We start from the raw sequence: 15146 nt of genomic DNA on the forward strand, positions 1-15146 counted from the left end.
TAACTTACAATTCCATATGTTTAAAAGCATGAGTAAATTTGTGTCATCTTAACTTTTATGTTAAACCAACGTGGTCGTCATCCCCCGCCTCCTGGCCAAATATTTCCACTGTATTTCAAGATTCTTTATGCAAGAATTCTTTATGCATCTCAGCTTAGACTATAGGCAAAGAGAACTAGAGGTGTGCAATTTGGATTTTTGGATCTGAATCGAAGCACCCCCATTTCGTTTTGGGGTCCGAATCTGACCCATCCAAATAACTCCAGATTCGATTCAGATCTGAATTAATCTGAATCTGAATCCGAATCTGAAATGATTCAGATACAAAAACAGATCCAAGGGCCAAAAGAGTGGGGTGGGGTGGTAGGGGCTAATGGGTGGAGGCTACCACCCAAATTGCGGAGGAATTGGGCAAGGGACTGATTTTTGGTGAATTGTTGAAGTGTCTTTGAGGCAGATTTGGGGCATAAAGTGGGATCTGGGGAGGAAGAGTGGGGTGGGGTGGTAGTTCCTAATGGGTGGAGGCTACCACCTAAATTGCAGAGGGGTAGGGGAAAGGGCTGATTTTTAAGTGATTTTAGAAGTTTTCGCATCTTTAAGGTTTTTCTCCATAAGGAACAATGGAGGATTCAGCAACCCCATAACTTCACTTGTGGGGTGCTGGCATGGTCCAGAGCAAGTGGTAGTGTAGTGCACAGAGGGTGCCAGCCACCCCCATGGGTTTCTAACCCACAGGGTACAGGGTTCTGTTGTTTCTGAGGTGTTCTGAGTGTGGATTATCTGGTAGCAAATGAGAGTGGATTCATGGTTTGTATTGAAAATCTCATTTGCTACCAAAGAATCTACACAGAGCACCTCAGAAACAACAGAACCCTGTACCCCAAGCTCCTGAGGGCTTTCCAGATCCACCTCTCCCTATTTTCTTCATTATCTCCCTCACAGTGAGGGCCCACCAGGGATAGGAGTAAACATGGACCTACTCTCCCATAGCTAAGCCCCTGTGCCAGGAGGATGTATCCACGCTGTGGAGATGCTCTGGATGCGCTCGACGCATGTGGAGAGCTGGTCTTGTGGTAGCAAGCATGACTTGTCCCCTTAGCTAAGCAGGGTCTGCCCTGGTTGCATATGAATGGGAGACTAGAAGTGTGAGTTACTGTAAATTATTCCCCTTAGGGGATGGAGCCGCTCTGGGAGTTGCAGAAGGTTCCAAGTTCCCTCCCTGGCAGTGTCTCCAAGATAGGGCTGAGAGAGATTCCTGCCTGCAACCTTGGAGAAGCCGCTACTAGTCTGTGAAAGCAATACTGAGCTAGATGGGCCAATGGTCTGACTCAGTATATGGCAGTTTCCTATCTGTTATTTTGGGAGAGGAGAGCTGGTCTTGTGGTAGCAAGCATGACTTGTCCCATTAGCTAAACAAGGTCTACCCTGGTTACATTTGAATGGGAGACTTGATGTGTGAGCACTGTAAGATATTCCCCTCAGGGGAAGGAGCCGCTCTGGGAAGAGCAGAAGGTTTCAAGTTCCCTCCCTGGCTTCTCCAAGATAGGGCTGAGAGAGATTCCTGCCTGCAACCTTGGAGAAGCCGCTGCCAGTCTGTGAAGACAATACTGAGCTAGATAGACCAATGGTCTGACTCAGTATATGGCAGTTTTCTATGTTCCTATATTCCTATTTCATCTGTTGTTACTGTGTTGTTTTATGTTCAGTGGCTAACAGGATGAGGACAATTGCTCCAAGTAATTGCAATGAAATTAAAAATTCAATTTCAATGGGACTACTTTGAGCAGTTTTCCTCATCTTGTCAGCCAATTTGTTTTTGATAGTGTGATTTATTGTTTTTATATCATGTGGTTAAGAATGATGGATAACACGCAGATTGCTTATACACACACACACACACACACACACACACACACACACACACACACACACACAACTTTATAACTTTATTTATGGCCTGTTGCACAATAATTGTTTTCTGGGTGGCTCACAAACAAACAAACAACTTGGTCCTTGTTGTGCTCCTGATAACATCAAGACCATGTAACCCCCCGCAAACTGTAAAATCCAAACTCCCTCCTGAATCCCATACCATTTTTCCTGACTCCTGTTATGATGTGAATGGCAGGGATGCAGCTATAATTGAAAAAAGGGGCAGGGTGGGGACAAATATCCTTGGGCCTTTGCAGGAGAGGAGTTCCACCAGCTGGGTGACAGCTTGCTCTTCACTCTCTCTCTCTCTTTCTTTCCTTTCAGAAAAAGAAGAGGGGGAGGGAGCAGGGCAGGGCCCATCTTCACTTCTTGTCCCAGGGCCCTTTCCAACCTTGCTACACCCCTGATTGGCAACTCTTGCTGCTATGACTGCTTCAGTTATGGTGACAGTGCAAGGAAAGAAGTCTTTTTCTCCCCCCCCCCCCCGCAATTTTCTGTCCTCCTCTTCCTTCTGTTGTGACATTCTTCCATTGTGCAGCCTGGTCCTGTACATTAACACAACCCCTGCTTTCCTGACGCACCATCTTTATCTTAATAAGGGAGAAAAACAAACACCCTGAACTTTTTTTAAAAGCTGCTTGCCAATCAGCAACAATCTGCTTGCTAGTGCCACTCACAACCAAGTTGTGTGACTCCCCTTCTCTCGGCAATGTGTGCCCACAAAGCAAAAACACCCATGCAGCACAAATCTCATCTGTAGGAATAGGCAGGGAGCTTTCTATACACCGGTGTCAGTACATGAACACCTTTGAATGACATGTTAAAGACAAAAAAACACTTTTAAAACATCCATCTTCATTGATTTTCCTGAGGGCTTTTTGTTCTTCAGTGCATCAATACACTGGATGCTCGAAATGAAAAGCTACATTGTTTCTCACCATGCGATGAGACTTCTTCTTAAAAGACTGTAACCTCATTTTGCTGTGTCAACCCTTCACCAGCCTTTCTTGCAAAAGTATACTTGATTTCCCCTACTTTTTCTTGTTTCATTTCCTTAGCATGTTAGTTATATATATATCTGCACTCTCAGTGTAGCCTGTAAAGGAAGTGTAGGATATTGTCTCTTGGGGATTGTCCGTGTACCTAGATTACAGAGAAACCTCCTTATCCGTGGATTCATTATCCACAGATTCGTGTATCTGCAGTCAGGAAAAAGACACCCAACCTCGGCATATGTGTGTATGGGGGGAAACCCACATTGACTTCGCAGATCCATGGGTTGGAGGTGGTCGGAAATGACGGTGGAGGTCATTCCCAGCTGCCATTTTGTTTCTCAGAGCCACAAAATGGCTCCCCTTTAAAAAAATAAAACAAAAAATATGATGATTTCTGCTGATTTTAAGGCATTCTGGGGGCACAGCGTGACATGGGGGGAATAGCAAAGCATGGTAGGAGCTTCCCCCTGTGTCCCCCCCCCAAAAAATATTGGCAGAAATTTGTCATTTTTCTGCATTTTCCCAGAGCCTGGGAACCTAACCCCCAATTCCCCATTGAAATAATGCTTCAATATTCATGGTTTCCATATCCATGGTACAACCATGGAACGGAACCCCTGTGGATATCGAGGTCCTCCTGTATAGAGACACAGAAACATGGAAAATCCATTATCTTATTTAGAATTTCAGAAATAGTAGTAGTAGTAGTAGTACTACTACTACTACTAGTAGTAGTAGTAGTAGTAGTTGTTATTATTATTATTATTATTACATTTTTATCACACTCTTCTTTCAAGGAGCTCAGAGCAGCACTCATTATCATTCCAGCAACCCTGTGAGGCTAAATAATAGTAACTGGCTCAAGGTCACACAGTGAACCTTACTGCTGTTGAGTGGGGATTTGAACCTGAATTTCTTAACCTTATTCCAATACTCTATCCATTGCACTATTCTGCATTAATAAAGGCTAGCATTTCTTGTTTGAGCAAACCAAATGAAGGGATTTATATTCATGCCTATACTTATTAAAGAGATTTATTAGCATACTTTTCTCTTTTATATGAACAATATGGGTTTCTATATTCAAAACAGTCCATCACCTATAGAGTGCATACAACTATTGTTAACATGCTATATTTATTATACAGTGAGACAGATATATCTACAAGGTCTTAAATGTAGCATTTTGAACCTCTCTTTCATTGTGCTGATAATCCTGGAACTTAAATGATGGCTAGAAGATATAGGAGAAGAACAAGCACTGAAAGGCAACAACAGGACTTCAAGTAGTGTGGTAATGACAATGATATATTTTTAATAGATAAAAGATTCTGCAACTTTCTCTATCCCCAACTATACATTTCTCTTTCAGTACTAGCCCTTAAACTCCAGGAACTCAAAGGCTTTGTTCAAAGCTCACAAGAGCAAAGGATTTTGTTTACCCATAAATCTTCTGAAGATATTTCTTAATATGACAGAGAGCTGCCGGTATAATCTTGGATTCTCTTGCAGGGAGTCATAGTGGATGAAATGGAGAAAGACACAAACATTCTTGCTTTCATCATTACGGATATGTTTATCTCAAGAAGCCCTTAAAAAAAGTTTCCCAGTCAATTACACATAGAAAATGAAAGACACAAGTTTGGCTTATTGTACAACCTGTGACATCTCCAAAAAAAGAGGCTTGCTTAAAACAAATGACAACAAAAACTGTGCAACTTTTAATGAATAACAAATAAATAATAAAGGGTTGCATGTTTTTGGTGGGGGGAGCCAGGAGAAGATGGGTAAAGGAGTAATGAGCCTGCCTTAAAATGAATGAACACCACTCTTGCAAGTATCCAAACAAGCACAACCAGAACAACATTAAGCCAGTGAAAGTGAATCAGAAAAAGAAAAAAATGTATTTAATATATCCCATCTTTAGCCAAACAGATATAATCAGAATTAAGCTTAGGTCTAGTGAGGATAGTAGATCTGCATCAGATTGTCATATTATTTAGTCTAAAGCCATTTACCAAATATCTGAAGATGCATTTATTAGTCTTTAATTTAAAACCTATACCATGTCTTTCTTTGAGAGGATTCAAGGTGGTTTACAACAAGAATAAACCAGCACAAAACCATAATCAATCAACCATGCAACACCAAGCTCCCATTAGTCCCAATCACAACTGATTCTGGCTGGGGATGATGGGAGTTGTAGTTCAACAACACCAGGAGACCCAAGGCTGCCTATCCCTGATCTATTTAATGCTCTCTTCTGCTCTGATATTCTTTTGACAAGATGTTAACTTCAAGATCTTTTAACATAAGAATTTTTTTTTCCAGTGGCTGACATGATATGCAGCCTTACGAAGGCATAGTAAGAGCTCCATTGTCACAAATAACCTGGAAACTAGATGTGGTGATGCTTGTCTTGCAAGCACAGTGCATGAGGGGGAAAGGTGATTTTTGCTTCTTTCTCAGCATTGTCAAGGATCCTTTCATTGCCAGGATATGTCTCTGAGGGCTGCACTACTTGTGAGCATGGCGTGCTTGCAAGAATATGGCCTTTCCTGTGTGCAGCATCTAGTTCATGCCACTCAGCCCTGGCAATCTCTCAACTTGATCTCTATAATATTCTCCTCGCTGGTCTTGCATTGGCTTATCTAGGTCCCCTCGCTTCCATTGTTTGCATCCCTGATGCATGGGGTATGGTTTAAAAGGCAACCCCACCTATGAATTCTTGAATGTCTCAGGTTTATTTTTTTGAACCATTATGTTGGAGAAGGGGGGCTTTCATCACACATTATTAATGATTCTGAATGATCCCCCTGTGATGGTTCTTCTCATGAGTTGTGAAGGGGTATCTCCATGACCTTCCACTCTCATGAAGAGTGGCCCACTCAGGATGGGTGGCCATCCATCCCACGTGAGGTCCATAGGCATACTCATGATAAAGACCATGTAGCACGATCAGCATTGCCTCCAGTGAAAGGAAGGATTCCACATTTGTGATGAGGATGGATGTTGCTCCTGAGTTGGCCACTCTTCATGAGAGTGGAAGGTCATGGAGATACCCCTTCACAACTTATGAGAAGAACCATCACAGGGGGATCAGGCAGAATCACTAATAATGTGTGACGAAAGCCCTTCTCCCACAGACTGCTCTATCACGAGAGTGTTAGGCCATGGAAACACAGATGTGGGCTGGATGGCACATGCTGTCCAGCCTGGTTGCTCCACACAAGCAAGCCACAGGGAGGGGTACTGTGGCAACATCTCTCCCTGTCTTGGCAACTGCCATGAAGAAGCAGTCAGAGTGGTCCCTCTGCAAGCCTGTCTGCCTGTTTGAACATATCCATCTTTATTTTTGCCCAGAACAGCAACCCCACTCTCCTGGGGTCACAGATAACCAGAGCTCCCCTCTCCCACAATTCCCCAAGGCAGCAAATCTGCATACACCACAATGTTGATTCGAACCCAGGAAATTTGAATGAGAGTAAAGATCTGTTTCCAGTCCTGGTGTTTCCCCAGTCTGTCCATCCGGCAACACCCAGACACAGGGTGCATCAAATTATCCTTTGAGTGTATCAAAGGCTTCTCTGGAGAGGAGGGGATCACTGTACAAAAGTTCTATCACTAACCAGAGACAATAGGGGCGCACACAAGTGAGGACACCTTTTTTTGGATGGCTCAGCACATAAGTGTGCAGTCCAACGGAAGACCAAAGTTTTTTGAGCCTAAGGTCCTCCCCAGTAGACTGGCCCTCTCATGAGAGGGCTAATCCCTCCCCAGGTGGCAAGCCAACATGGGTATGAGTGTGGTTTGGTCTGCTTTGCTGGGATGAACCATCACAAGAGCATTCTTGGTCACAGTGGGCCACACCCCATGATCCTTTGCCCTTCCTCATATACATATCCCCAACTAGGAAGTCATCATGTTCCCTTCCCTTTCCTAACAGAAAAATAGTGCCCCCTGCATCCCCCCACTGCAGTAAGTTGTACATGTGTGAGACTGTTTTGTTGTGGGGCTCTTATGAGGACAAGAGTGCAACTGCCGTCAGATGAAGGGCTTGCATGACATTTAAAGGATTTAAATGCCCTTTCCCTGCCAAGGGTGGGCAGTGCATTCCAAAAAGGTGTGTTCACACTCAGCATGTCCCCTTGATGATTGTGGCCAATGGCTGCTGCCCTGCAGACTTTCTGACACCTGGCCCACAGTCTACAATGCAAGCACGGGGATGGAGACTAGGCAGACCAGGAAAAGGGAGGGGCTCCCCTGCTCTAAAAACAAAGGTTGCGGTTGAATGAATGTTTGTGATGCAATTCACAGTTAGAAAAATCAACTACAGCTTCTGCAACCCCTGGTTTCATGTTACATGCAGCCATTATTTAGTTTATAGTCAATCATGAAGCACAGCACAAAATGCTGTGTCCTCCTTCTCTTCCCTTTCTCTCTTTTCTATTAAAATTGCACCTCCAATTCAGATCCTTCTGTGAAATATCAGCCCATCCCTTTCCTTCCTATTCCCTAGGGGGAAAGCAGTATGGTGGATTTTGATTTCCTCCCTCTGTGGGTTGTCCATGAGGAGTGATGCTGTGGGTTGCTGTGCTGCACCCAAGAATTATCTATTGTAATTCTTTCTTTCTGTTCAGGATTAACAAATCTTTCATCATATTCAATGGCAGCTTCAGCCATCTTAAAAAAATAAATTCCTGAGAATACAAAATAATGGGTTGATTCTGTTGTTTTTGTGACTTTTTATTTTCAACTTTTGCAACATCTTTTTTAAACTTCTATCCAGCCCTGATATCAATATTGAATAATAATAAGATTGTAATGGACCATTTTAATAAGCCTATTACAGGCCTCCATGAATTATCATCTGTATGAAGGATACAAGTGTGGTGAAATGGTTTATGAGAAATAAACAGCAGCGCAATATCACATCTATGCCCATGGAGATAAAGTGTTTGTTTATCAGGAATAAATAATCTAATATGACAACATCTAATGATTTTGGCTTCTTAGCTGCTAACAAACAACTGGGAGTCTATCAGACATGCCAACACAACCTATTTTTTTCTACACAGTTGAGCACAAATAGTTTGCCCTTTTAACAAATGTTATTCATGAGCGTAAGTTTATATATAGTTATTTATGAAAAATGTGATATGGATAAGGAGAGATGCCATTCTTCAACTGGGGTATTTCATCCAGAATATTTATATTTACTAATATATTAGCCTACATATTTATAGAATGCATATATCTCCTTCTACGGTACCTATCCATCCATACATATAATAAATCATAGGCAGGATGTTCTTCAAGTTTGTAAAAGAACCGTCAAAATACGTGAGCTGTCAGTTGTTTTTATTGTTTTCTAAATTAAAATAAAATTTAAAATCTACGGGAGACTGGCTTCTGGGAACTGGGATTCAGCTGGCAAGGGATTGAGGGGTTTTATATTGGTTATTTTTAGATGATTGGATTTATTCTGTTTACTGGGACATTTTAGTAGTATTTGTTATACTTTAGGCATCTCCTTACCATGATCATTTATGTCATGTTGTTTATATGCATTTCTAATTTATAGTTTCATTAAACACCAAAGCCTAAAATGAGTATGGATTTAAAGATAGATTGAAAAGACATTTATACATCTAAAATAGGCTGTGAACATGCAAATAACACATGTGCTTCAGACAATGCACGCACTCTTATTCTGAAACACTCTGTGCTCTGATGTTAAACTGCAATGCATAATTCTGTGATGCTTGCAACAGCAGTGGGTGGACTCAGTTCATGTATTTTGTTTGTAATAATAATACTGTTTTACTGTATATGGCAATATACTTTGACTACTGTATTGACATTTATGCTTGACAAACTTCAGGCCTAGAAGCAAAGCAAAGCAAGTTAAAAGGTCAATAGCAGCCTGTGACCCAAAAAGGAGCATCCTAGTTCAGGTTTAATCAATTGAAAAGGCAGGATATGGAGGGCAGAAAAAGATGCTTTCAGATGACACAGTTTTCTTTTCAAGAAACACACATATATTTGCACTGTGAATCCAGCTTGGATAATTTGAATTCATCTTTCATTGTCCATAACAAATAATTATACTGTTATGTGTGCCCATTAAGAATGCTACATGCCTTCTGTATTTGAAGGCAGAAACCATTTGTGACTTAATATATATATAGAACTGGGATACTTTGTATCAAGCAAAAGAAGCTGAACCTTATTTGTCTGAGGGAGAAATAAGATATTTAGACATTCACAGAACCTGGACTTCTACAACAGATTTTATCTGAAGCTTTATCAAGATCTCTTGGGCTGTACCTTTTAACGTACCTTTTACAACACCTTTATGAGGTATTTTCTTACCCTGCCCAAGGAACTGTACCATCATGGTGTCTATAAGAGCTACAGTTCAACCAAGAGTCCCTCAGGGAATTTCAGTGCACAGGATAACAGCAGCATAAAGTAATTCATAGAGGGTCAATCGCTTTTTGATAATATAAAGCCATGAAGAGAGGCATAAGAGGATAAGTGTTCTAGAACTGTCGGCCTCCCTACCAATTATAGCTCTCTTTCCTTTCTGCGCATACGGTTTCAGGCAATTAGGTGAACTGAAGCTAGTGAGAGGGTGATATGCTGAAGATGTTACAGGATAAAAGATTTAAGGAGATAGTGCTGGTTCTAAGTGAGAAACTCCCCTTGGGAAGACAAATGAAAAATAATACCAGTTTTCAAATATCTAGGGTTGTCTTTGCAAACTCTTTTATATTATGGCTGGTGATGTGGATTACACCTCCCATTTGCAGTCTGAAATTGTCTGTTGATTTCAGTGGATTATTGATGTGAAAGGAGGAGATGACCCAAGAATTCAGCTGGGGGAAAGTAAACATGTAACACCATTAGTATTTAATTTTATTTATTTACTACATTTATATACCTCTTCTCTGTCAATGTATTTAACTCAGTTTCCTGTTGTAGAAAATGGATTACAATATAACTGATATGATACATAAGGTGGAAAAGAGATAGAGATGAAAGAGAAAAATAAATAAATTCAGGCACCAATTCTTACATAATCTTATGTAATTATTATCATGAGCAGATGGAAAGGACAGTACAGGAGATGTATTTGGAAGGAGAGAATCCAAAGGGCAGTTGACAGCCTACGAAATATCATATATTCCTTTGATGCATACAGGTAGTATAGCTACTGATGTAGATTTCTGGGAGAAGAGAGACAAATTGCTATTATTCCTATAATTATTATTAAATGATTACTCTAGGGACTATGACAACAACGACTACGAATATTTATATACTGCTCTTCAAAAAAAATCTCAAAGTAGTTTACATAGAAAAACAAATAATACATAAAAAAGATGGTCCCCTGCCACCAAAGGCCTCACAATCTAAAAAGAAACATAAGGAAGACACCAGCAACAGCCACTGGAGGTATGCTGTGCTAGGGTTGGATAGGGCCAGCTGCTCTCCCTCAGCTAAATATAAGAGAATCTCCACTTTAAAAGGTGTCTCTTTGCTCAGTTAGCAGGGTAATAATCCTCACTGCACATTGAGACCATCAAGAGATTTCTGTCTCCATACGCCACCGGGCAGTGACTTGAGAGAGGGCTCCTCTGGCAGTGACTCAGGAGCGGGTCTTCTCTGTAGTCACTCCTAGGCTGTGGAATGCACTCCCTATAGACATTCAATGAGGCTCGCCACATGAGCAGTATCTAAGCCCGCTCTCCCTGCAGTCGAGCAGGGAACGTCCCTGAGCACCAGAACGGCTGCCCACATGACTGTCGGCTCTGTCACGGAGCCAGTAGTGGCGGCGATCGGAGTGGTGATGATCGGGGCCCACCTGGCCCCTAGAAGTCCCATGATGCCCCGCGCTTGTAGCCTTCTGGTTGGGGGTCTACTTGTGTGCACTCACTCCGCTAACCTCGTTTAAGGGGGGGGGACTTAAGTGGACTTAAAGGACTTAAGGGGGGACTTAAGGACTTAAGGGGGGACTTAAGTGGGACTTAGCCCACTTCCCTGTAGTTGTGAGAATAGCCTAATTGTTTAACATCATTGCCAGCCTTCAAAAGAGCCCTTAAGATTCATTTTTTCAGCCAGGGTTTTAGTAATCTCTGAATGTTTCAAATTTTTAGATTGCTGTTTTTAACAGTTGGTTTTATTTTGTTTTTCTTGTATTTATTTTTGTGAACTACCTAGAGCCTTTGACGTCAATAAGCCCTGACTTTTCACTAGTTTCCATTCAATCTTTTATAATGGATTAGCCCTGTAGAAACTGAAATATTTGGTGTATTTGGCTATACCAAGTAGCCAATTTGGCTATCCGATAGTGCTTTTGGAGTGATCCAACTCATCCGGTGTTCGAGTGACATCCTGTGGTAAAGTCAATTCATAAAATCTTTTGATTCTTTGTCCAAAGCTCTTCTGATTCACTCACAGATATCAGGATTATTTAATATAGCTTTTTCTTCATCAGCTCTAAATGTTGATGTCTGGAAGTTTTATGACGTTCTCTCTCAATGAAAGAACATATTAGCAGGTAGATTTAAAACATTCCAGGAAAACAATGTAAGGAAATGTTGTGAACTCAGGTTGTAAATGTGACAGTAAAAATCTAGAAGGATAATATATGACATATAGAATAATGGCAATTTACAGAATCCCAAATCACACAGATTCACAGAATCCCCACTTTTGAGTTGTGAACTGAAGCATAGACTGGGCTTGAACAAGAAGCAGTTAGGAAAAGGACAAGAAAAAGTATTTCAGGACTATAATCATGCCTCACTTGGGATCTGGTGCCCTGTCAGCTCACCCTATTTATATATGAAAGGACCAATGAGAGAGAGAGAGAGAGAGAGAGTGAGTGAGTTTTCCTTTGCTCAGGTTTTTAAAGTAGCACCTGCGGCTGACCTAAGCAGACCTCAGGTTTGAGATCTGTGGGCTCTGACTGACCTATTAAGAAGCAATAGATAAATTATGACACATGAGCTAAAATAAGTCATGGAAAATGGCAAGATAAGGCAGAGCATAGATGTGTGCAGGGTGTCAGTAATAGGGATAATATAGCACAATGTAATACAGCACAATGGATGTTCTCTTCCCAGCCCTCAAAGCTCTCTTTCACAATCTCTTCACCCTAGAGGTCTAGCTCCACCTTTTTACTCATTGCCAAGGTGTGTGGGTTACATCCAATTTATTTGGATGCTTACAGATCTCATTAAATGACTGCTATATTTTGCTATTTGGTCTGGTTTTTTACTTTGAAATTTACCATTACCCCAAAATACAGAGCTGTAGAGTATCCATCAAGCTGGTTACTCAAGCCTACCAGCTGCGTTGCATTCCAGCCAGGCAGGAGCTTCACGCCAGGTGTGGGGAGGTATGTAATTGTGCAAAATTAAAAGGGTCAGACATCAAAGAGTATCCACTATAAATTTACTGTCAGAACATCATGGGGGTGCAAATGCACCCCATGACTCACCATGTGCTCACCTACAATGTTGAGGTCCTATTTTCATAATATTCTGACATCATTTTAACTTCAAATGCTAGCGCAGAATGTGAAGCAGAGCTTTGACTTTCAATCTGAGGTGTGAGAAGAAATGAAGAGCAATAACAGTTGAGTATGTCTCTCTTGGGATTGGAGCTTTCCTCGAGCATCTGAAAAGATTAAAGTTTCTCTAAGGGGAGTCCTCATCTTTTGTGTACTAGTTTCAAAGTGGAAAAAATGATTATGCTTGCCAATACAATGTTCTTACAAAAAGAAACATGGAGACTAGCTCCTGCTTACTGAAAACACACATAAAAGAATCCCAGTTCAAGGTTCACATTCTTTTCTTCTGTGTATAAGATTATTACTGCATCAAGTGTATTCATTTGAAAGCTGCTCTTTGATTTCTTTTTGTGGCCCATCAAAATAAATAAAAAATGAAGCTATTATTGACCAATAGTTACTCTGAGACTTCAGGATACAGACAATATTTTCGTTTTATATTTCACATGGTTTGTGACATAACTCCATCCCTTCCTGCCCTCCCTTCTCTGATCTCCTTCCTCAGTGAAAAATATTCTGTGCACAATAATTATCACACACATTAATATCAGAGAACCTTAATGCTGCCCAATGTTTCTATGTTGACAGATCTGCATTTTATAATGGATTATGTTAACTGAAGAAGTTGTTTTGTATACAAATATTTCAAAATATTGTTGGATGTTTAACAAATTTATAATTATTCTTTTTTTGATTGATTTTTTTGGTACGTATGTGTACATGTGTGTGGGTGTATATATGCACACACACACACACACACACACATATATATTTATGGTCATGAGAACAGCCCCTGTTTGTATTTTACCAAGAGGCTCAAAAGCATACTATATCATAAGAAATTTATGCCAAATGCATTGCCATTTGTTTATATTCTAAATAAAACAACTTTATAACAAGGTCACTCACATTCTGTTGTTGACACTGAAGTCAGGAGCAACTTTTGAGTGTAACACTGACAAGAATACCATAATGGGCTGGTTCAGACATCACATAGAACCTTGGTTAAAGTCAGGCTGCATGTGAACTCTCTAAGCATCAGGTATGCGTGCTCCCCCATTCAAATTCCTCCGTGAGCATCCATTTCTATCTAGGTTAAAATAAATTAAGATTAATTGTGATATCTGAAATGATCAATCTCAGTTTATTCTAGCCTGCTTATTATCTGTTTTTCAAAGATGCTGAGATCTGAACCTCAGTTACAGAGCTTGGCATATGTGATGTAAGTAGGTTAAAATAACCTGAGATTGATCTGTTTGGACATCATGACCAATCATGGTTAATTTCTACCTGGAGAGAACTGGATGCTTGTGGAGGAATGATAGACATGCCCAAGACTCAGAGATGTCATACAAATAGGTGCTTCACACAATCAAATTGAAGCACCTAGAGGTGGTTTGCAGGAAGAGTGGGCTTAGTCCACTCTCCTCACACACAAGCAGGGAGCCGTCCGGGACAGCCGGATCGGCTGCCCACACAATTACCGGCTCCATCACAGAGCCAATAGCAGCGGTGGAGCTCAGGGGCCTCCCGGTCCCCAGAAGTCCCAGGACGCCCACGTGAGTGCATGGGGCATTCTGCAGAGACCCCAAAGGCCAGGAGGCTTATTTTAGATTCCTGGTCAGGGGTCTTCTTGTGAGTTGACGTGGCACAGAGCCGCGCAATGGTGACTCATGATCACCAAAAAAGGATTAGCAGAGTGCTCACTCTGCTAACCTTGTTTAAAGGGGGTAATTAAGTGGGCTAACTGCCAGAAGCCACATGGCTCCAAGCGGTTCTCACAACCACTGAAACACGGGCTAGGCTTTTTGGTGGTTGCTTTTGTGAATTTTTGTGAACCCATGTTCAGCCAAAAGGTATGGATTCATAATGTCAACACATATCAGAGAGTAGGCCTGTGCACTTCAGAAAACTGGAAATTCTGACATCGGAATTCCCAGTCCCCACCACCAAAAGGCATTAGAGCACAGGGCAAGTGCTGCAGGTGCCCCACTGGTGTTGGAGGCCAATTAACTGGCCATCTAGAACTGGCACAGGAGCAGTTGGGTGAAGCAGCAAAGTTTGGATATTGGGGAATGGGAAAGGATTTATCCCCATTTGAGAAGTCCTGCATGGGACTACAATCCCCAGAAGCCCACACGTCCTTCAAGCAGCCATGCAGGATTCATTGGCTGCCGCATATCACTCCCTGCCTGCCACCCCAAACCCCTGAAATTCATTGGGCCACCAAGATGCTCCAACACCAGTGCTGAGTAGCCAGTTAAAGGGCCCCCACCGCCAGCACGGTACCCGTGGCATTTGCTCCACATTAATGCTTCCTGGTGCAGGGGGGGGGGGGGAGGGAGTGCCTGGGAATTCTGATGTTGGAATTCCCAACATCCCAACATGGAAGTCCACTGGCCTTTCAGAGACATTTTAGATCATTCAAAGACCTGTTGTCAAAACAAAATATTCTATCTATCTATCTATCTATCTATCTATCTATCTATCTATCTATCTATCATATTTTTATATTGCCTACATCTCTAGGTGGTGTATGCTGCCACGTGAATATTTTATTTTGATAACAGGTCTATGAATGGTCTGAAATGTCTCTACTATGGTGAGATAGAACCCACATCTACAAAAGCAGTCAC

Source organism: Hemicordylus capensis, chromosome 5 (genome assembly GCF_027244095.1).
Source record: "Hemicordylus capensis ecotype Gifberg chromosome 5, rHemCap1.1.pri, whole genome shotgun sequence".
Lineage (NCBI taxonomy): Eukaryota > Metazoa > Chordata > Lepidosauria > Squamata > Cordylidae > Hemicordylus > Hemicordylus capensis.